Source organism: Sturnus vulgaris, chromosome 16 (assembly GCF_052056855.1).
Source record: "Sturnus vulgaris isolate bStuVul1 chromosome 16, bStuVul1.hap1, whole genome shotgun sequence".
In the NCBI taxonomy this organism is placed as follows: Eukaryota; Metazoa; Chordata; class Aves; order Passeriformes; family Sturnidae; genus Sturnus; species Sturnus vulgaris.
Window position 1 is genome coordinate 7,731,615 of NC_142258.1, and position 24,085 is coordinate 7,755,699.

Sequence of the window (24,085 nt, forward strand, 5' to 3'; positions counted from 1 at the left end):
TCATGTTTTCCTGCCTTACCAACATGCTAAAATGCTACTTCACCTATTTCTTCCAATCTGCTCCTTCTTCTAGTAGACTAATGGACAAGATGAACTGCAGGCAAAAGTATGATATTGAATATTACAGTCCTACAGATTAATTTGCTTCAACAGAACATACTGAAGACCTTGAGCTGAGCATGGCTCAGCATTGGCTCATGCTGTACAGCAGCATAATGAAACAGCCCCTGGTCTGAGGATTTTGCAGGGACATGTGGTGTCCAGGCAGAGCCTTGTGCTCCTCAGGTCCATCAGGTGCAGGCTAGCCTTGGAAAGGGGTCTTGGGAAAGGCAATGATGTGGCACAGAAAGAGGTGATGCCCTGCCATGGCAAGGAGAGAGACCCTGGCATGGGCTCTGCTGCTGGGCACAGCCCTGCAGATTGACAGTGGCCTTCAGAGTCCCAAACAAAAAGCAGCAAAGGCTGAGTGTCACAGGAGGGATCAGATTCTGGTGTTCTAAAATATAATTTCTCCCACCCTTCCAGTGTCACAGCACAGTGAGGCAGCCCATCCACAGGAGAAGTGCCCAGGCCCCTTGCAGATCTGCCTTGCAGGTGGGATTCCCCTCATGACATGAAGATTACTTTCATGTAGAAAGTCCCCACCAGCCACTCATCCCAGCCAGCAGAGAAAAATTCATCTCTCTGATGAAAATGCCCCTGAAAATGCCCAGAGTGCAGCAGAGGGGACACATGCCATGGTCCCAAGTTGTACATCATACAAACGAGGACAATGAGCCCTGCCTCCACCAGCCACCCTTCCCACTTGGGAAAGGGCAAATAATTTAAACAGTCAAGATTTCCCTCCTGGATTTTATAACAGAGCTTGCAGCCCAGCCTCAAGACAACAAGAGGACTGGAGCCATTCAGCCTTGTGAATAAAATATCACCATGAGCCTGGTGACAGGCAGTGGCTTCCAGCAGCACCTTCCTAGTCATTTGTCACAGTCATCTTTGTAAATGCAACTGATTCTGCTGGATTGAGCTCCCACAGGTTTCTGTCCTGCAGGTACAGACCTTCATCATTGCTACATTTCTAGAATAAAAGTGTGAGTAAAAGACCAAATCTGAGATGCCATGTTCAGGAGGAAATCCATCACCCTACCTAGTGCACATCTCAGGTATTGGGCTAAAATCACACAGGGCTGCAGCCAAACAAAATTGCGTGGTTTAGCGTTTTTGTTTAAAGTGGTCTTCAGCAGAGACCCTGAATTTTTCCGAATTTCTTCTGTGCTTTTTTTTGGTTTTGTTTTGTTTTTTAATAGGTCTCCCCTCTCCTCCGTATCCTTTAATGAAGAAAAATAAGAGTATATACTGTGGAGTTTCCTCCTTTTTCTTTCTTTCATCTACTTATGAGTTTCAGAAAAAGCAACCTAATTGAACTGTGGGCAGTTTTAACTGTGCCCAGTAACACAGGAGCAGAGGAATAATTTGTATTACCTCCTCTTTTAAGCTTTATTGCTGGGACCAATTTAGACAGAAACAACTCAACCCCCTGTCTTGTGCTGTGCATCCTGAACAGGTCAGATGATGTCAGATAATTGCTTTGCTTGTGTTTAAGACAAGAAGTTCATGTTGGTGATGTTGAGCCATGCAACGTGCCCCAGCTCCTCCAGGAGCTTCTGCTCTCTCTGAGCCATCAGCCCAGCTCCAGGCTCAGAAATGGTCACCTGTCCTCTTGTCCTCCCCCTGTCCCCTGCACAGTCCAGCAGCCCCACTCACACCCCCTGTCCCCTGCTCACAGACGGGCAGGGCTGCAGGGCTCCTGCACACCCTGTCTCTTTGTCCAGCCACTGCCTGGAGGGACACTGCCCAGGTTTGCTGCATGGCAAGTCTGCATGGAGGGGGAAATGGGGAAGTTTGGAGAGGTGCTGCTATCCCTAGACCAGAGAGCATTATACACAGCCCAGGGGGGCAGAAGCCAAGACCAGAAGATACTACTATTTTGATTTTAAATTGTAAATGGCAAATGAATCATATTGTCTACATCTCCCCAATCTAATCAAATAGTCACTTTAAAATAGTATCTGTTGTTATTTATCACCAGTATTAATAGAGGTTGTGTAGGGAAAAATTAGCTGAAGGCTGCTTTATAGATTAAAGCTGACTCAGATTAGAAAAGCACAAACTAAGTAAAGAGAACCAAGAACTATCCTGATGTATAAAAATATTTGAAAGGAGTCCCCCTCAGTGCCAGAACAGCTCCAAGTGGACCAGAGGTGCATCCTCCCCCTGCAAAGCTCCACACACCAGTGGTGAGGACAACGAGCAGCCCTGTGTGCACTGGTGGGGTTCAATGTGCCCACCTGTGACAAAAAGTACCCCCAGTCTGGCTGAGCCAACCAACAGGCACAACTGCAAGTCATCCAGATCATCTTTTGAAGCCGCATCCCAGAGGATCTCCAGCAGACATCTGGCCACAGCTGGCTGCTTAATCAGCTGCTTGCAGGAAGAGCCACATGCATAATAAAGCAATTTTCATTTAAGCCGGTCTTGCCCTGGTGTGACCTTTTCCAGGAGTGCGTTTGGGTGAACTCCAGCAGTGAACAGCACTAAAGCTCTTGCGTGCAGGGAGGCTCGGACAGTTCAGCCCTGGCAGCCCAGCCCAGGAGCAGAACAGCCCTTGTGCTGTTATTGGTGCTGGTGTTTGTGTCTGTGAGCACCGGGGAGAGCAGCACTCGGGGGAAGATAAGGCTACACATCTGCAGGCTGGCTGGAGAGGCTGCTTAACATGCAAAGCCACCACACGGAATGTGAGCTGCTGCAGCGGTGACTCAGAGGGGAGAATGAACAGAGAGGCGAGGAAATGTGAGGTTTAATTAAACTACTCAGAATTATCAAAGTGGGGAAAACAGAGGAGCAGCACAGGGGAATCCAGGGCCAGAGGACAGTGGCCGTCACCTGACACAGGAGCACATTAAATAAAAGTCTAAATAAAAGGAATCCAAATCAAGAACATCAGTGGGTCTCTGGAGGGAGGAATCCAGGAGGCACCAAGACAAGGGTTAGGCCACTGCAAAATCATAGCATCACTTAGGCTGGAAAAGACCCTTAACCCCCTGGAGTCCAGCAGTAGTACAAAGCAGCAGAAAGGCCAGAGTTCCTCTGATCACCACTTCAGAGGGGCTGTACAAGGTGCCTGCAGAGGCTGTGGGTGCTGCAGACCACACAGGAGAACCTCTCCTTCAAGGATGTCCCCATAACCCTCAGTCTTGGCTTAATTAGGGCCACAGGGAGTAGGACAACAGCACTGTGGAGTAAAGTGCTGCTTCTAAGTTATGTTGGTTTTGAGTGGCAACATTTTGGCAGAGGACTCTCCTGCAGCACAGCCTCCCCTGCCCGTCCCAAAGCAGAGGGAGCTGCCCGTGCAGGACAAGAGCACCTTAATTTTAAGGCTCTGTACAATAACAGACATTAACAGCAGCACTTGATAGAACCTCACACTTGTCCAGTGACCACCCCACATCTGCCAGCCTGTACCAGTTACTGCATTGCAACCAGCAGACACACTGCAAGGTACCCCTAAGCATGGATGCAACAATCCAGCAGCTAAAGGCAATGGCAGAGATGACAATCTATCAGTGCTGCTAAAGGACATTAAACTAAACCAAACCATTCTCCACTCAGGCCTCTCTGCACTAGTTATCTTCTTACGCCCCCATAAAGCAACAAAGGAAAAATATCAATATCTTTGTGGGGTTTTTAACAGCTGAGTTTGTCATAATTTTTCCCCACTCTGTTAAAGCCTTGGGGAGATGGATGAGGACAAGTTATCATTCTCTGTGGTGAGCCATCCCTGGCCTTGCCCACTTGGAGAGGTGTTTGATTGATGCCAGGGTGAGAAAGCCCCAGATGGCAGAACATGCTGCCTTACCAGCATTCCCACAGTGCCCCTTCAGCAGTACAGGACTCATCTGCACTGAGAGAGACCCAGGATTAAATTCATGAGCATCAAGAAATTGCAGGGCTCTGCTCCCATTGGAGCTGGGGTTAAATTCCAAGAGAGAGCTGAGTGAAGATAAAGCTCAAGTAGCTCCCACGTGGTTTTGAAACCAGGTTTAAAAGATTTAAATGTTCCAGGAGATGAAAATATTGACTACTAAATGGATTCAACAAAACTCATCCTCATGCTCACAAGAGACTGAGCATTTAAAATCTACATTGCACACATTTTCTAGTGATTTTCTGAAAAACAAACTATTACATTTCTAGTTTAAAGACTTTCCTGTGCTTTTCTTTGTTTAGTTTTCTAAAAGACAAAGCTCAGGCTAGTTTTGACCATATAGTGCTCCTGTCTCCAGGAGGCCATCAGGCATCCTTCTTGGCTCACAAGCCACACCCCTGCCCATGGCCACACTGGGACCACAGGTGTTCCCTCCCCATCCATTTCTCTAATGATCAGTGGGTCACAAAGAGGAACACTGACCCCTTTCTTGTTCATCAATAGTTTATGGCAGTCAATACCAGACAGAAAATCCAACTTTTAAATTCTTACAGGTGTTCTGACCTTGTTCTTCAGAGGAGGTTTGTACATCCAGAGCTCCCACCTTTACCTGGAGCCACACCAGCCTCTGCAGCAAACAGCTCTGCTGGCTCCACACGACTCCAGTGGGCCCTGAGAGCTTGGCAGCCTCTGACACAGCTCTCACATTATGGGGAAGCAGGTGGAGAAATGAATGTTGCTGTGGGCTCTCAGACTGGTACAGCAGCCTCCTGATGGGTGGTAGTGCCACCACCCCCACCTCACCTCCTGGCAAAGCCATTTCCTGCACCTGCAAAGCCCCATCTCCTCAGGCAGCACTAGCACATTCCCAGTGGCCACAGGACGCTCATTGGTGAGCACAGGGGCTCGGAAATGTGAGCTGCTCATGTCCAGTGAGCTCCCAGCCAAGCACTGGCTGATCAGAAGAAATTATATTTCAGAAGCAGCTCATCTGGATAAGCCTTTTAAATCACATTGTCCTCACCAAGACATCTCAATTTTACAGTTCCTAAACGCAGCCTCTCCTTGATGTAAATGAACAAGCAAGACCTGAGGCTGAGTTAGTGCAGAGCCAGACAAAGGACACGCCAGGACCTGCAGACACATGAGCACTTTGTGAATCCAGTTTATAATGAACTGGGAACACTGTTAAGGTTTGGCTGGCCAGGCTGGCCTCTCAGCAGAGATTTGCTTCCTGACCTGGGGGTAAGATAGACAGCTGCTCTCCAGGATGTGGGGATACTCCTCAGGATCACTGCCTGGAATTTTTTTTTAGTAAATATTTTATTTTGAGAACTGCATTGATGCAGAAATCTGCTGGAAGTAGTGGTGCAAAAAAAAAAAAAAAGCCAATGTATGATTTCCAAAAGACCCTTGCCTCCCTCAGGAAACCACAATATACACCCTGCATGCAGGGACAGCTGTACTACAGCCAGTGTCACCTGACAAAGCTGTAACAAGCTGAAGGTGGCTCCATCAGTAACACCGAATGCTGTCAGTGCCACATCTGGTCATTTGGGACCAGTTCCTGTTGCAAAGACACTTCACAGCTTCATTGTAGAGGAGTTTTTTTCAGTGGTTTAAGGATTCAGGAAAAAGAACTCTACATGTTTCCAGGGAACATATACCAACATCCAGGTGAGCAATTTACATCACGCTGGTCTTGTTATGCTGAGGGCTTCTGCTCTGAGACAAGCAGGCAGCTCTGGAGGACAGGGCCCTAACACATCAAACCAGGTCATTAACAGGGAGAGGACAAGAGCTTCATGGTACAGTTTTTGGGCCAAATACACTCGAAGGACCAATATGAAAGACTAAGAGAAGTCACAAATGGACAGACGGCTACAAACTGTGGAAACAGAGCCAAGGCTGGGAAATCCAGGAGACCAGGGCAGGGTGCACTTTCCACGATGGCTGTTAATGCATTTTAGCCCTTTCTACCATCTTGAAATCCCTGGGGGGATGGAGGGGGAGAACCACCTTGCAAGTCCTGAGCAAGTATAACATTCAAGTGCAGAGGAGAGACTGTGCTGGCATGTCCTGCAGCCCAGCACAAGGTGGGAGATGGACAAGCAGGCATGGGACATCTCAGCCACCCAGCAGCAGAGCAGTGACACTGAGGGCAGCTCTCAGCCTGGACCGTGTCCCAGCCCTGGCACCTCACTCAGCCCTTGGGACACAGGCCACCAGATAATCATGGAATGACACTAAACCAGACATTGTGATAACTTCGCTGTCCTGGGAATAGCCACAGTGTGAGCAGACAACCCCCACACTGCATTTCCTGGCTGCCCACAGCAGGCTGTGGAGCTCACCACTGTGCTTTGTGTGCATTTGGAAAAGTTGTGTTGCCAAGTGCCCTGGCAGTGAGTGCTGCAGTGGTGAGCTCCAACGTGAGACAGTCACACTGCAGATCTGATCCTGCTCACGGCTGCTGGGGCACAGTGCTCCAGAGAGCCTCCAGATGCCACTTCTGGCACTGCTTTATTGTATTTGCCAGGGACACCCCAAAAAACAGTATGCAGGCATTGAGTTAATGAAACTAGCTGCTAGGCACAAAGGGTTAACGGTTCATTTAGAAAGATTAATTTATGCCCAAACCCTTTCTGTTGTCACTTACTGAGAGAAAAAAGTTAAGCACTGTAAAATGGGCAGTGATAATTGCATTTCCTTAGGAACGTGTCTGGCAGGGGGTCGCTATCTGCTCCATGAAGTACGTGACCATGATACTGTCATTTTGACAGAATCAATGGATGTAGTCATTAATCTTACAAATTAAAAACCCATAAATCTCTGTTAAACCCACTGTCATTGATTAGGAATTACATTACCACAATACACAGAAGCCTTTTAATTTTGTTTTTCCTCCAAAATGAATAAACAGGTCTGTTCAGTTTATCTTCTCCTATGCTGGAGTGATAAAGGGCAAAGCCATTTCATGGCTATGCATCACTGTTTTGGAACAAAATCATACCTAAGAAGCTTGGGAAAGGGGGGAAAGAAGAAGAAAAATAATTTTCCAGGGATGCCATTTAGCCCATTATTACTTCTCAGGGAGTACCAAATACTGAGGCAGAATTTGTCAAACCTTAAATCTTGTAAATTTGGTTGATACACAACCTATGAATAATCCAGCAGGTCTCCTCATGAAAAAGATAATGACATTTGTTCTATTGGATTTTTACCTACTTGCCTACTTTTTTTTAATGCTCCTAGCCATTGGAAATAGTCCAGTTTGATCAGTTATCCAATGAATCGACCTTCCAAAGTAACAGATAATTACTTCTCATTACATAATGACTCAATAATTCACATAAATGACTAGGAAATCCACTGTCTTCTTCTGAATTTTGACTCTGGGCAGTGCTCTAAAATGCAAAAGCAGACATGAACTTCAAAATAGAGACAATTCAATTAGAGACAGGGACTGATGTTCTGATAGTTCAATACTCAAATGCTCTACTAAACCAGCCTGACTCCATCTTCACTACAAAATCTGCAGTTCTGGTGTGATTAGGTCACCACTTCATCTTGCTCAAGTATTTTGGAAGCAAAGTAAGGTTTTTCTGATAATTAGTTACCAAACTGGGACCTACTGTTCAGATTTAGCCATCTGTCAGTTTTACTGCTGGGAGGATACATATAAAAGAAGACTTCTGAGAATAAGGAGTAAGACAAGAACTTTCTGGAGGATGTTTCTGAGAACAGCTGTTGAGCACAGGAATGGGAGAGTGAGCAGCCTTGGATACACACCCAAGGCAAGACCAACATCCCAGCTGGATTCCAGTAGCTCCAGCAGGAGACACAAAGGGCTCAAGGACTGAAACTTGTTCAGCTCTTCTGCTTCTTCACTCACCTTTTCTCACAATTCCCATCCCCTGCTACTACCCCTGGCTTCAAACCAGGGGAAAAGAAACTCTACAAGCTGTGGGAGTTTGGATGCAAGCACCTCAATGGAAGATAATTAAATATAGCATATGTTCTCTTTTAGTACTTGTTTACAGCTGGAAGATCAAATGGCTTTCTCAGACTTTGATCTTGATGCTTCTGCTTGAAAAAACAGACAAGTTCAGTGGACCCTAGGTGCAACTTTTTAGGGATGATGTTGATTGGATTCAGTACCCCTTAGCAGAGCTGCACACCTTCAGGTTGGGGAATCAGGCAGTTTTTCCAGTCTGTACCCATAAGTTAAACTGAAAATGTGGGGAAGCTCAGGGTGCAAACCCCAAAACTTCACCTTAGGAACAGGAGCTAAAGAAACAGCCACCCAGTGTCTCATCCAAACCTCAGGGCTGCTCTCATTGCTTCATCCCATTCCTGCTCTGAAATGTTGGCTGGCTTGGGACACACTTATCACTACAATTGCACCAAGTGCAGTAGCTTTCTTTTAACAGAAAAAGACATATATTTTGTATAAAAAATCTTTTATTGGCACAAACAATATGCAAGAATTTTGCAATATTTTCACATAGCTATCAGGAAGTTTTCCTGATTTTCTGGGTAAGCTTTTGCTCTAAGGACACAAGGCAAGTTGTATAATTTAAGCAGTCTCCAAGAACAAGCCCAGCCAGAGGAAGCTATGGGACACTGACAACAGACAACAATTTAATTTGCCTGAAGAGGCTAGAAAGTCAGAGAGCAGTACAAGATCCACTGAACACCAAGTAGCCCTAACAAATATCCCCCTTCAGAAACACTGCAGCTGAATCTTGCCTTTCACTGTATCACACAGACAACAGGAGCCACTTAGGAGCTTGCCAGTTCTCAAATTGGCCAGCAAGTCCAAGCCAATCCAATTGGAATAGGAATAGAAACATTTTTCAGAGTGAAGTAAACCACACAAGATCAATAATATGGATCCTGGGACAAGGAAAAATTACTGTGTCTGAAGAAGGAAACAAATGAGAGAAAAATCCCAAATCAATTTTTGCCAGGATCTGGGGAAAAATGAGATAGAATGTGGAATAGCAAAATGGCATTTCTATGCGTGAAATGAGTAGATATGGGGCAAAATACATATTTACTGTTTACATACAAAAGCCAACTCCCACTCCACGTTCACACAACTCCTTCTACAGCTGCCTGCAAGTGTAGAGAGAGCACATGCACTGGATTCAAAGGGAAAACAGTGAAAACCATGAGAAAAGATGGGAAGGTTAGCTCCTGCAGATGCACCTTTCCAAAGAGCACAGAATGAGTAATGCCTGAGCAACCCCCACGGGGCTTTGAAGAGAAGCACTACATCCATTTGCTGAGTTTACTCTGTGTGCTAAATACAGCATTTGATAATCCTTGCAAAAACATACAGGTAACAGGTAACAAAAGCAGCAGCTAATGAATGACTCTTAATCACCTGCCAGCCAGTGACAGAAACAGGTTGCCAAAAGATGGACTTTTGGTATGGCTCAATACAGTAACCTCTACAAGAATGGGACGTGAATAAAAATTGCAATGCCACAACGAAGCCAGGCAGATTTTCAGGGAAAGACACATGCACATATACTCAAGGTAAACCTCTTAATCGCCCAGCTATGTTTTACAGCACTTAAGGTGGTATCTATTTTCATGGATTTGAGTCTACAGGATCAAATTTCAATATTTTGCCTTTCAAACCAATTAATGATGACCTGTCTTGGATACCAGAGGAGAAGGCAGAAGGAATTCCATTTTAAACATTGTTCAGTTTAGACAGCAAAATAGTTATGCATTTTATGCCTTATTGCAGTGGAATCAGAACTTTTTCTACCAGTATCATCTGGGAAAGACCTGCCCTTCCAGTCACAGCAACAGACAAAAGAGGTCATTTTCTCCATGTGCTTGAGCTAAACTTACAAAAGCAAGGAGTATCTAAAAGATTGCAATATGGCTTGAAATATTCATGTTTTCCCAGTGACTAAAACCAGAAGTTTTTTCTGTTCATGAATTAGTCAGCTGCTAAAGTTAATTCCTCTGTGGTGTTTAGATTGCTGGGGACCCCATCATTTGTAAGTCACCAGACTAATCTTGCTATTTCCTATGGCCAGATTTCTAGTGAGTCCAACTTCAAGAAATCCTGTGAACAATCTCATCCTATTTAGACAATTCCATATCACCCTTCTGCCAAATCCAAGTCTTTGCAGTCTTGTTCACATGGGAGCACAGATGACAAGGCAAAAGTTATCAGCTGGCACAGCCTGCACTGCACACAGGGCTCTCCTACTTCCTTCTATGAGGTCACTGAGGCCACAGGATGAATGGATGTTTCCCCACACCAAACGTGACTTCCATGCACAAGGCACATGTTTAGCACATGTTCTGGTCAGGCCTATTTGCCATCAGCAGCAGGGTCAGTGCAGGGACAGGAGTCCTGCTTCAAACACCCTTCCTGAAGCCATCCCAGCATCAGCAACACTGCCTGGGTTTGTCCACATCACTTGCTGGGTTCATCATTTCAGGGGAGGCAGGAAGCCAGTGCCCAAATCAAGACTTCTAAACCAGAGTCAGAGCCTTCTTCCCACCCCACTCAAAGTGGGGGAGAGATGCAAGGTCAGACTTGCAAGTTACAGCATTTTCTGTGGCGACATGGATGCAATTTTAAACAAAACCTTTTTGTGTGTCTCAACCTCCCTCCAAACACTAAACCCAAAAGCTTTATTCTTTCTTCACCCCATTTTGAGAGTCTCAGCCAGCACAGCTTTTACAATGACATGGTCCTTCCCTAATCCTGACATATGCTAATGTTTTCTGGAATTGATTACTAGGGTAAACTGCTTAGTGGTGTCTCTCCAAATCAATATTTCACTGCTCACAAACCACTCAGTTGTCCTCCCCCAGAGCAAAAGCCCATGTGAAGTGCCCAGTAACTTTAGCAGAATTTCAGTGAAGGCAGCAGTGCAGATCCTCCACCACGCTCAGTCAATCAATCTTTATGGATTTCAGTGGAGCTGCACTGATCTGCTCTAGCTGGTGATTTGGACCAGCATCATTACCCAGTAGGAGCCTAAAGAAGTTTTTACACCTTTTCACATCACCAATAAAGCAAGACCTGGTAACATCTGCAATGGGCAGATCTAGAGCAGCTCCCTTTGAGTAGTTAAGAGCACACACAGCAGCAAATCAACACTAATGCCTGGTTCTCACACCACAGGGGCTGCAGAGCCAAACCACCTCCAGAGCTGCCTTCACAACTGCTGCAGCTGAACTTCAATCATCTCCAACTTCATCTTGCCTTAAAATCCTTCCTCACCTTCCCCTTCAAGGTTCTCTTTTGAGCAGAAGCAGGTGCCCCTCAGTTCAGGGGCTGTGGTGGTGCAGGGCACACGGGCAGGGCAGGAGAGCATTTCCCAGCTCCACTCTGGAGACGAAAGCCTGTGGGTTTATAGGTGGGAAAAGCTGCACTGTGGAAAGCCTGTGTGTTTATAGGTATTTCCACTCACAGCAGTCTCTGGAAGGGGCAGGATCTACATCCTTTTCCAGTTTAGGTCATGATGAAGACTGTGATTCACAGACCTAAATGCAAGTGAATTTTGTGCAAGGATCTGTACTAACCCACATACAAAGAAGGAACCAAGGTGTGGGTCCTACAGCAAGTTGATTTCTCCCCCATAAAATATATCTGGGTCTGAAGCCAATTACTTCAGTGTATGTTTCATGCTAGCATTTAGGTCAGAAACAATTGAATAAAACAAATTCAAATTCTATTTGAATTTTTAGTCTTTATTGTGGTTTGCCTCAAAAGAAGACTGGTTCTCAGAAAATCTCAGGCAACTGAGTAAATTGAGGCATTTGTAGTCAAGCTGGGAACCCAAAAAAAAAGGGAGAGGAAAGCCATGAGCACTGCTGCTGAGCACTGGTCTGGTAAAAGAGGAAATTATTCCCAGCTCCCAAACTGTAAAGAATTTGAGTAGCGTTCCTTATTTTGTAAATATGAATTTATTTTACTTTAAATAATTTGCCGTTATTTCAGCACTGTTTAAATTATTTTGGCCAAACTAAATTTGATAATTCAGGACTGAATATAACCAATTAGATTTACTGTATGATACACCATAATCTGATCAAGCAGTCTCAAAGGATTTGACTTGTTAGCATTTCAAAAGCATAGGAGGTTTTTGAATAATTTATTACATTTCTTTCAAGCTCATCTTTGTTAATTCATTATGTAAAGATAAGGCAGATGTTTTACAGAGACCATATCTGTGCCTTATCTATTTTAACTTGTATTAATCTGGTGCCAAAGACACCCCCTTTTGACAGATAGCTCTGTGAAAGTAACAGGTACTGAAAACGTTTTAGGAGCAGATGAAGGTTGTGGCTTTCAAAATTCAGTTTCAGAGATAAGGGAATTTCCCACAAACCCCTCCACCCTTTCTGAGAAAGATATTTTGTTCATTTACTTCTCCCTGGTTTCCTGGCTCCAGCCTCTCTGTCTCACTCAAGTTTAAACACATTCACTCATCCTTCTGCTAGGACCTGCAACATTTCTTGCATCAAAACCTCTGGAAATAGAATCATTAGCTGGGTTAAACAAACCCACAGCACTTCAGTTCAGCCTGAGGGAGATGTTTTTTCCCCCTGCCCACTAACACGGGCTGTGAGCTGGCATTTGCTCACCCAGCTCAGTAGCAGACATCCCTCCCTCCTCTGCCTCACAGCAGCTGTTCCTGGGAGCAGCTTCCTGCCTCCCTTGCATCCCAAGGGGACACTCACAGGTTATTTTGCTTTGTTCTTGTTCTGCCCAGCAATCAGTTATTCACCAGAGGCTTGAATTCCTGTGAACAAACTTTAGTGAGTTCATTTGGAAAAGGGCACACGTTCATTGCTTGCTCTTTTTTCTAGGAGCTCAGGGCAGCAGGAGAACTCTCCAGGCTACAAATACACATCTCAGCACAGGGGCCCTTTCTACATTTAAATACCAAATAGTGACCAGCTCTGCTCACCTGGAAACCTACAGTGAAAATCATCTCACCTCCTAAGTGGTAAACAGTTATCACACAAGCAGCTGCAATTCAAACTTCTCTTGGAATGTGATGGATCTGGAGCTTTCTCCCTACTGGATATAGGAGTGTAGACAGCTACCCTAAACTTGGCAGATTTCTAAACCTAGGATGGTAGAAAACCCAGTGTTCTTCAGCTGGAGGAGGGACTGAAATTCTGCACTTTGAGACTGAGGTTGTGAAAAACAGCACTGCTAATGTATGCAAACAAGGTTATGGTCTTACCCATGGGAAAGAAGAAATTACTTGAAGATTTCCTAGAAATCTACGTCAAGTCAAAAGATTTAGGCAACTTGAAAGGATGTTTGCTGGAACTGAAGGCTACTTGAAAGCAGAATTGTATCAACAAAAGCTACAGACATGTAAATGAGAATTCTGTAACCCAGCAGCACAATTCATGAATAAACATTACTGCTCTAAGTGAGGGCTGGGACCATCTGAGGGAGTTCCTGCTGCATCCAGCTCAGTATTGTGCTAGCCATGGGAAAACAGCCATGTAAGTGTTCCTTGAACCAAGGCTGACTGTGCTTGCTATCACAGGTCAGCCACACTTCTCCATTAGAAGTCCTCTGAGGGTCAGGACTCCAAGTTTGGCTGAGCCATAGGGTCAGCATCTGCACCAAGAAGAAGAAGAAGCTGTGCATGCAAGCACAAAGTAAGATGACCTTTTAACTCACACCTGTCATGGTGCTCTCGTGCAATACTGAGTTAAAAAAAGAAATCCGGCAATAAAGTTGGAATAATCCCAACATCTAATAATCTGCCTTAGCAATTTAGATTTTTTTAAAAAAACAATAATGAGCTTTGAATTATATCATTAGTTAGAATGCAAATTCTGATCCAGGAAGTTGTATTTTATCTTGATTCCATTTTCAAAACCATCTGGATGTAAACCACACAGATGAAGTAGCATCAAAAATACACGGCTATTACTAATTATGGTATGCTGGGCCATTTCTCCCACCACCTGCTAGCAATGACACAACATTACTCAAGAATCAAGCTTGATAAGCTTGATGAATAATTTTAATATTATTTTATTCAGCTTGCAAATTATCTCTGAGCAGATTTTTTTCTCCCCCCACCCCTCCCCATATCTATCTTGTTATTTAAAGTTAGTCACAATGGTTTCAGTGACTAATTTCTGATCTGTAACTTGTTTATGAGAACTGTGTTGCAAGCGTTTGAGATTTGAAATTCAAAATTTGGTGTAGTTTAGATTTGACATGTAATTCAATAGTGGTTTACTCCCTGACTAGATAACAACCCAGTCATCCTCCCAGGGTGAATATTTGCATATGAGAACTCAAAGCTCACTTTTTACCAACGTGTAGTGATTCCTGACAGTTTGCTGCCTCTTCATAGAATGTTCTAAGAATGCAGCAACAGTGAAAATATATAAGGAAGCTTGAGGTTTGAAGAAAAGAAAGATGTAAGGAATTCCCTGAGATTTTCTAGTTTTACAAAATAAGCTTCAAAAATAGCAATAGAGTCAGCTGTTCCAAACAGTACTTCCAAACATGTTCATAAGATCAATTAACAGGAGGCTTCACAAGCACCTGCAGGCAGAGGCAGTGACCTTGTGAGAACAACTGCTCATGTCCCAGCCATTTCCTGCACAGGTAAGAGTGGCCTCGTTAGGCAGAGCTCTAATCCTGTAAGGAGTCACACTGCTCACTGAATGAATGAAATGCTTCCTCACATTTCCCATCTTTTAACCCCCAGGACAAGCATCAGTTTCATTTTGAACCTGGCCATATTTGAACACACAGTGTAACTGAGCAAGGCACTTCTCACACAGGAGAGGGGTAAGGCAGGAATATTTGTATTCCAGGAATATTCCTACAATCTCCCCAGCTGCTCAGATCCAAGCCTGCATTTTGGGAGGGGTGTTATCACACTGTGGGTCAGAGGAGACAACACATCCCCCTCCTCTGTAAAGCCCTTCCAGAGCAGCTCAGGAAGTCTCCCAGTTTCCATTCAGCCCTGTGCAATTCTGAAGGAAGCTTAAACACAAGGCAGGCACCTCCAGGAGTATTTCCAACCTACCCACATGGAGCAGAATGCTGGGAGAAATCAGGGGAGCTGAGCTTTGAAAAAGAGCAGAGCCACTGCAAACCACAGGGACCAGATTGCTGCCACCCAGCCTCCACAGCACTGACACTATTCTTGCAGTCAAATATTTCTGGAAATATCCTACTGGATTAAAAACATAATAATAATTCAGAGACCATTCCCTGGCTGATATTTTGCAGGGGTCTGAAGTACTCTAAAAGGATAATACATGAACCTTATGAGAAGAACTTGCAATTTCTGGACAAAACAGACTGACAAAAGAGTAGAAAGTGCTTATGAGGCAGCTGTGGCCTCTGCCCCATCAGAAGGGCAGCTACAGCTCATGTCACAACACCACAAATGCTCTGGTCTTATCACACTGGCTATTTACACAGGATAGCACAAGCAAATCAAAAAGGTCCCTCCAGCCTAATGTTTATGACTGTGTCATCACAGAAGCTTCTAGAACTGCAATGCTCTCCCAACTGCCCTGTCACAGGTATTTGAGAGCATGCAAAGATGTGTCATAATCCATATTAAACTTAATTATTAATTTAAACACCTGAGAAGAGTTAAAGTTCAGTATTATTCTATTAATTATGATTAAAGTATTTTTCACAACTTGCTAGTAGCACTTTCTTCATTAAGGCAGTAATTTCCCTCATTAGTTTTCATCCACAAGTCAGTTTCACAACTAGCACTTGGGTTTGCTTTGTAAAAATAAAAGAATCAAAAAGAGGAACCAAAGCCACACTTTCCAACGAAAAGTTCTTCTATGCTTCAGCTCCACAAGTTCATTCAGCTATATGCTCCTAATTTACAGTTCTGCCCCAGGGAGATGAAATGCACAGTCAAGTTCCTTACAGGTTTAATTGAGTAAGACAGGACCACTTCGATAGAAAATGTAACTGAGAAAGAGAGAGAAACCTCCTCAAAGCTAGATTAACACTCCAGTGGTTGCTTCAGATTAGCTCACATGTTCTGCCTGTTTCTCAACTATGCAAAACAGTCACTTGTTTGCAGTTTCCTGGGGAAAAAAAAAAAGTCCTAAAAGTTTTTTGTCCTGGTCTTCCTGGGGTGAAACGCTCAGGTTCCCCTCTCCACAGTGATGTTTCCCAGCAGTGCACAAGGTCTTTGGCTATCTGTCAGAGTGACTCACACATTCACACTGGCTCCTGTTTGATGTTACTCACCAGCTTTTTGCCTTCCTTCATATGACTTCTTTATCCCCAGATCATAAATTATTGTGTCCTCCTTACTAAGGAGAATTTTATTTAATGGAGAAGAAACCAAACTTGGTTTTAGAATCTTTTTGCTGAAAAATAAAATGCTTTGTCTGGCACAGCTGGGCATGGACAGCACACATTACTGGCAACAGCAAGTGGCTAAAGCAAGGATAACAAACATGAAAGGATAAAATGCAAGAAATGGGGAAAGGACCTTGGCCCTAGGGCTGCAGGCTGCAAATCTGTTTCCTGTTGCTGGGTTTAACCCCAAGAGAAAGGTGAAGAATTGGGGTTTAGGTGGTTCTGTGGCACCAGGAATAGGACACAAGGTGCTGCCTCTGGATAAAGTCCTGCTACACCAGGGCAGCAGTCACAGCCTTGACTCCATGCAGTGCTGGGGGAACAGACATCATCACAAGGCACGAGGTGAAGGGCTCTGGGCTTTACCATAAATTGTAAACACTGTAAAAGGGCCTGTGGGGGGAAGGAAAGAGGAGAAACTCATCTAAATTTTTAGACCTCCACCACAGCTGCCAAACTACAACTGGCTTGGGAAATGACTGTCATGGGGCCCAGCTCCACAGCAGTCAGTGATATTTCTCCTACTCAGCCTCCCAGAGAGCTCAGGAAGAATGTCAGGAGTCTCAGACCCCTGAGCCACACACCCACTGGGATCACCTGGATATCAAGACTATAAAAACAGAGTCTTTTTCCTCAAAAGCACCTGCTCAGAGACAACCTGAAATGTCTCATTTTGAAACTACATGAGTAAATGTTAAATATGAACCTGGACTTCACACCCAACAGGCTTCTGAAGAGCCTGAAAGTCACCCAAAGGATTTGTTCTTGGGTAGTCCAGCCCTGACACCATAGGAGCATCCAGGTTTCATTAGCACAGCTCCTTGGCATTTAAGAGTACCACAGACCTCCAATCCATAAACCACACAGCTGTGATCTAAAGACAGTAACAAGGCTTGTAGTGCTTACAAGCCACAAACATTAAACTGTATGTATTGTTTATTTAAAAGCATCACAAGGTTCTCATTTCTGTGATTAACAACCTGCTCAGTGCTATAATCAAATGAAAAGCCCGGATCTTTGCTGACCCCAAAACACTTAAAACAATCAAGAACAGCTATATTAGAACTGTCCTCCATTTTACTTTCCCATTTTACCTTTCCATAGAGCTTTCTCCTCCACATAGCCCCAGCAAGATGACATAAGTCCTTCCAGGTCCTTAAAAGCATTCCCACAGACCTATTTTTAAGCCTGCTAAAGTCACCTTGTTAATTGTGTCTTCTCAACTTCCTCAGCTGACCACTGCCAAGGGTGACTTCATTTTAGGGAGGAATTTGACTGTTTATGTGGATATTCACACAGCACAAACTTTAGCAGAACAAACATCTGAGCTGGGTCCTGATGTTCTGTCACACAAGTGTTAACACCAGCAAGGCTGTATTTTTTATTTTGGGGTTCAGGATTTGGTGAGCACCTGTGTTGATCAGGAATGTTAATCAGCACATGCTCAAGGGGATGCTGCAGACATGGTGTCTTAACCCCCTCACTGTCTTCCCCAACAGCCAGGGCAATGCTGTGCATGGCTCAGGTGTAGGAGACAGGCAAAGCACCTGAGCTAATTTTAAACTCAAAATTGTAAACTACCTGAAGCTGGAATGAATAGAAAGACAGGAGAGAGCCTGGCTGGCCAGTGCAGGCAGGGAGAGCCTGGACCTGACCATCACCTGGTGGTGCTGGAGTGGCTGTGGCAGTAAATGAGGTGGCTCCAGCAGAGCCCACTCAGGGAGGGCAGCACAAACCACATTCACTGCTTCTCCTTTGCCCTCACACCCTCCACCCTGACCACTGTGCCACCTCTGCAGCCATCAAGGCAGCAATGGGAGGCTGGGTTAACTTTGATTGCTCTCATCTTACCTCCTCCTACGGGAAAGTTTTGAGCCTCCTAACTCTTGCCACCAGCAAGATAATTAGAGTTATTGTTTATCACAGCAAAGCTCTTTGATTGACATCCCTGTGAGAGGGCAGAGCTGCTGTGCTGTGGCAGGACTGGAGACAAGCACAGAGTGCCATTAGTTCTGAGGCAGGTAGAGAAGAGCAGGGATGTTACTCCTCCTTTGGCTTCCCCTTTACAGCTCTTATTTAAGAGCTGACAATGCATTTTCTTGAGTTTAGCTTTATCTTAAGTGGGTCAGACAGTCCTGGCTGCTGCTCTTAATGCAATGCTGCATCCAGCATTGAGAGGGAAGAACAAAGCCCAGCAAATCTTGGGAGGAAGATGCATTTTCACACTTTTATTAAGGGCCCCAACATCAATTTAGAAGTGTTAATGTAACTTCTCTAACTCCAGCCTCAGGAGCTTTGTTAGGTCCTTCCTTCTCAATCATACACGTTACAAAGAAAGAACAGTCATTAATAGCTTAAACATACCTTTACACGGGTCAGCATTGGTCCTTCCCTGGGTTTCATCTAGGAACTTTCCTGGGTTTTATCTCTGTGAATCTACTCCTCAAATAATGTTTTGCTATGGCACAAAACCCCCAAGAATAAAATAAGAACAAGTCTGCAGTAATGAGGGCGACCAGCCTACATAGGAAAATGCAAGAAAAAAAAACTTTACATTTTGGCTAAAAAATAATCTGCTCAAAGACTGTGTTTGGAACTGAAGTTTAGATTCCATTATAGTTTATAGTTTGTTTAAATACCCATTGGACTTTAATGCTTAAGGGCATGAAATGCAGCTTGTTGGGTTCACCCAGGACAAGCACAACTTTAACTTTAGTCTCAGGTTTTTCTCTTCCATGCAGAAAAGTAATACATTTCCCAAAATGCAAAGGTGACATAGAAAATTTCAGCATAAATTACACTGCTTTTATGAAACTGCAATAAACCAAACCCTGACTCAATAAATCAGCAAGTAATTGAGTTCTGTTTTTCAGTAGATGGTGTGGCATGCAATGTCTGACCCCTGAGCCCAGGATCAGGCCCTGGCAAATTCCCATCCTAAAAAGTCACAACTCTGCTCTCTACTTCCAATATGCATTAACAGGAAACAATGCTCAGCATCTGACCTTTACAGATACATCACTCTCATGTGAATGTACTATAAACCTCCTACATGGCTGCATTCACCCTAAACTGTCTAAACCAGCTGCTATTCCACCACCTTTACTCCCACTCAGTACCAGGCTGATGAAAGAGCATCTCCTAAGCATTCCTGACTCTAAGATATGTAGGGAAAAATAGATTTCATTTAAAGAGGCATCCTAATAAGCATCAAGATCTATGTTCAATGGATATTTAATGTTTTAAAATAGTAAAAAAAAAAATGGCTGAAAAGATCAAAGATTTTTCAGAGGTTTAAAATTGAAGTTGGCACAAGCTCAAAGATGCTGTAGTTTGTTAAAAGGCAAGGAGTAGGAAGAATTTTAGTAACAGAGGTTCACCAGTCCACCCCTAATTAACAACATGATGGAGTTTACAGTACAGCAGGGTGATTTTGGGTAGAGAAAATGCAGTATTAGTAGTAAATAAGTATTTATATTGTATTTGTATTTACACTTGGGCTCAGCATTGCAAGGACATCCAGCAAGTATCAAGGAAATCCCAGAGTTCATCCATGTTACAGCAGTTTTTGCACTCTCTATTTTGTCCTTTTTCCCTATAATGTAGCCCAGACCTCTCTGGTGTAGCATCACAACCCATATGCTCCACACCTCCCTGGGGTTCCAGAAGGATCACCAGGACATGGAGCCCTGCCTGGGGCTCTCTGTGTCCTACTTCCCAATGACAGCACCAGGCATCCAAGCCCTCTCTGCATTCACACTGAACTCTATCTAGAATAAAAATTAAGCAAGGCACACTAACCAACAGCAGCCAAAATCCTCCCAGCACTGTTTGCCAGGCAAGAAGAGAGAGGCAGAAATCTGCTGCTTAACTACATCTCCATGCTGTAATGACCTGCCGTGCCCTGCCCACATTGAAGGCAGTGGGGTGGCCTTGATCCCTTAAAAGATATTGGCTCTCAGTGAAGGATGAGCATCTGCAATTAGCAGCACAGACTGGTTTCATCCCTCTCCAGTGCCCGGGGGAGCCGACTCTCAGAATACCTCCAGCTGTTTAATAAAGCTCAAACTTGCTGTCTAAAGGTTAGACCCTTTCTAAACCACAGTAAACACTTCAGGTGGCCTGGATCTGTGGGCCACTTGCACAAAGGACTCTGCATCCCTTGTCATTCTGTGATTTAATGGCATAAAGTGAATAGAGCAGGAGGCAGAACTGATGGGGGTGGTCCCCCCACCCACAGAGGGAGGGCAGAGAGCAGCACTGCCAAAGCCTGGGGCACACAAAGGACTGACAGCACTCTAAAGGCAGCTCATGGGCTGCAGAGGGAGGTGGAGACCAGGAGATAAACCACACAGCAGCAAGAGCTGCTGAACACCTCCAGGCACCTCTGCAGGGGAGAGAGGACAATGCTGCAGTTCATCCTAATCTAATGATGGACTGTACAACACAAAAACGTGCAGCAAGCTGCAGTGTAACAGTGAAAAATCTAACCATGTCAGATTGGAAAGGGATGGGGGTGATGCCAATCAAGGGAGCAGAACTGTTTGCAACCTCTCAGGGAGGCACCAGCCTCCCAAAACAGACAGCCCAACTCCCAAGGCAAGGAGCATTCATCCTCCTTCAGATCAGGCTCTTAGTGCAGGCATTCACACTTGTCAAGGTCTTCTCACCCATTTCCCATCTTTCTGGTATGAAAATAGATACTATTCAAAAGGAAATAGGGAATAATCCAGAGAACGGAGAACGTGTGCATACAATGAGATATGAGAGGTTTTCAGCAACAGTATTTGGGTAGATCAGGCTGAACTATCAATTTCAGTTCAATTTCAGTACCTCAGAATCTAAGTGGGGCAACACTGTATGTTTTTGAGACAGTGGCCTTGACACAACCATTATTTCTTTTTCCTTTACTCTGAAGGTTCATACCTGCTGTGCAACATCCTGCTGAGGCCAATGCAGCTGCCAGACACCAACACCAGCACTCTGTGGGGAAGCTGAGCCATTTGTGCTCTCCTTGGAGCCTTCATTGCCTCACTTGGACAAGCAGCTTGTGCTCTGCATGGTTTTGGCAAAGTTCCACCTGCTGTCAAACCTGCCACCCTCAAGCAAGTCCCCAGGGACCTCAGGACCAGCTCATTTAACTCAAGCCTCTTTTGCACAGACCACTGCAGGGCACCTTTGCAGCAACACAAACCAGATCCCCACTGCATCCTGGCTTCAAGAACAGTACTCTTCTCTGTGCCTCACCAAGTTAAAAAAAAAAAAAAATCTCTTGGCCAACAGAACTGGGAAAACCTTTTCTTTCAAAGAGTCCAAGCTTTTCTGGACTTTGCCTCTGCTAATGAAAGATTATACATTAAGAACCAATTGAACTTAACATCACAAAACATTCTCTGTCCATGTTTTTCCTGATGAGCAGATGAAGAGAAACTGGTCCATGTCTGGAAGGCTCAGAAATCAAAGATGTACAGCCCATACCTGTACACAGGAAGACAAGCTACAGGATCAGCCTCTGGTCAGCTCAGCCTGCTTCTCAGAAAACACAGAAACAAGGAAATATTCCCAGCATTTTACCCTTGGGTCTCATTTGAAGACTGTTTTCCTTAAAGTTAAGGTTCCAACCCAGCAATGAATTTATAAAGAGAGGAACTGCACAGCAGACAGCAGAGCTCAGGACAGCTGGAACAAGGAGGCAATACCCAGCAGGCTGAAATTCCCTTGGAAAGTAGCAGCTACAGCCTGGCCAGCCAGTGTCACTGTCACTGACAGTGCTAAACACTGCCAGCAGCATGTACAAACAGTGACTCAGTGTCTCGTCCACACCTCTATAAGAAATAACCTCTTGGTATAAGGATGGGTCGTTCTGTCTAATCAACCAGAGGTTAAGCAAAGAGCAAAACGGGAAGAAAGGATGAACATACAGTGTCAATTATTTTTTCATCCTCATTTTGGAGTCTCTCCACCCCCACCTGAGTCTCCATCCCTTGCAGCCTCTAGCTTTTTCTCCTCCAACATCACTTTTATCACTCCTGCCATTTGGTTTCTTAAGTCTGCCTCATCTAGTCAGTGAAAACTTTATCTGTCTCTCCTCAAAACAAATTCTCAGGGAACTATTTTGGAAGAGATGCCAAGAGCATATCTTTGTGCTGACAGGCAAAATCTGAGAAACTGCCTAATCATGGTCCTGATATCCTGTGTGACAGTCAATTCAATGCATTAACTGATACTTCATGGCATTAAAGAGATAATATAAGTTTTCTAAAAAGCTCCTGATACCTAATCTCCAGTGACATCTTTAACTCTGACTGCCAAAACTTGTGCTTACTCATCCATTGTTATTCCTTGTCCCATGTTTTCTGAATGGGAAGTCAAAAAGCTGAACACATTTGAACCTAAATAAGCATTCACTGACATCAACAGCAGCAACAGCTATACATCACTGACATGTTTTATATTTTAAGGGGAAATTAGTTTCTTGCACTGTGTTTCAGCTAGTGCCCTTCCCAGGGAGAGGAAAAAGAGGGAGTCAGGCAGGGCTATTATCCCTTCCTATCCCAGCACTGTTTTTCCTTTACTTTACACTTGGGTTGTATTGTGGGACATGAAATATTTACAACCATAATACCCCCAGAAATTATTGCTTTCCAAATTCAAAAACTAGATACACTAGGTCCACTGAATGCTTTGATTAATATTCTATTTTAATAAAAATCTTGTAGGAAAACAATCTTGAGTAGCTCTTGCTGCAGTTCTCTCTCATGGCCCTGTCAGCACGGGCTGGCTTTGAGCAAAGCACGAGCTCATGGCAAAGCCTTATAGTGAGGGACAAGAGCAGGATAAAAGGCCAGAAATGGAGCGATGATAAAGTGAAAGATGGAAAAGGAAAATCCTCTCCTTCCCAGCGCCACAGGCGGCTGCCAGGAGGGCAAATTACCGATCAGAGTGTGCGGGGATTACAGAGCTGCAGCCCCGTTCAGCGGCCGCGCTCTGCTCCTGCTCCGCTGCGCTCCCGGCTCCTCCATCCCTGCCGGGACCCGGCCCCGCACGGCTCAGGAGCACCAGGAGAGCTTCCAAAGAGTGGGGAGAGCCAAAGGCAGCTCTGCTGTTCACATGTTCTGAGCATGAGGGACGCACGTACCTTCAGCACTAGGAAAAGGCTAAAGCTGTGGCAGAGGATATCCCACTGAAGACGCCCCGGAGCAGCTCTCCCCGATCCCTTGGGAGACAGCTGCGGGCTCCCGAGTCCAGTCCCCGCTCCTAATTCAATGGTGCCACCTAGTGCCACCAGCCCCGGCACGGGACAGCCCAGCTCTCCCTCTAAGGGATGTTTCACTGGCAGCCCCTTGGGCAGACTGGTGCAGCCGGGATCTCCTGCGGGCATCGCCCACCATCCCACTGGTAAAGGGAGAGGGGGCAAGGGAGGGAGACATGGGAGCAAAACTCCTGAGCTTTGGGATCCAGGACCTTGGGGACGCGCTCTGGAGGGGGCAGCTGTGGAGATGCTCCCTGCAACAGCTGACTCCAACCTACCTTCCCTGGCCTGCCTTCACCGGGCTCCTTCCAGGGAACACGGACACCCTGTCTGGTCACTCCCACTGTCACTGTCACCACCACAGCCAGCCTCCCTCCTCACAGACCCCCACCACATTCCCAGCAGGGCTGGCCATTCTTCATCCTCCAGGAGGATTGCAAACTGGGAGTAGGCAGAAATCATACTGCACACAAGC

General features: G+C 45.0%; 1 long non-coding RNA gene across 1 annotated transcript in view; it reads right to left on the reverse strand.

Annotated features, from left to right (window-relative positions):
• Positions 1-23,632, reverse strand: part of LOC148221899 (uncharacterized) — a 66,024-nt gene extending 42,392 nt beyond the window's left edge. The window contains exon 1 of the long non-coding RNA XR_015807133.1: positions 23,497-23,632. This is a non-coding gene — a long non-coding RNA (uncharacterized LOC148221899). The remainder of the gene's footprint in view (positions 1-23,496) is intronic.
• Positions 23,633-24,085: the final 453 nt, after the last annotated feature.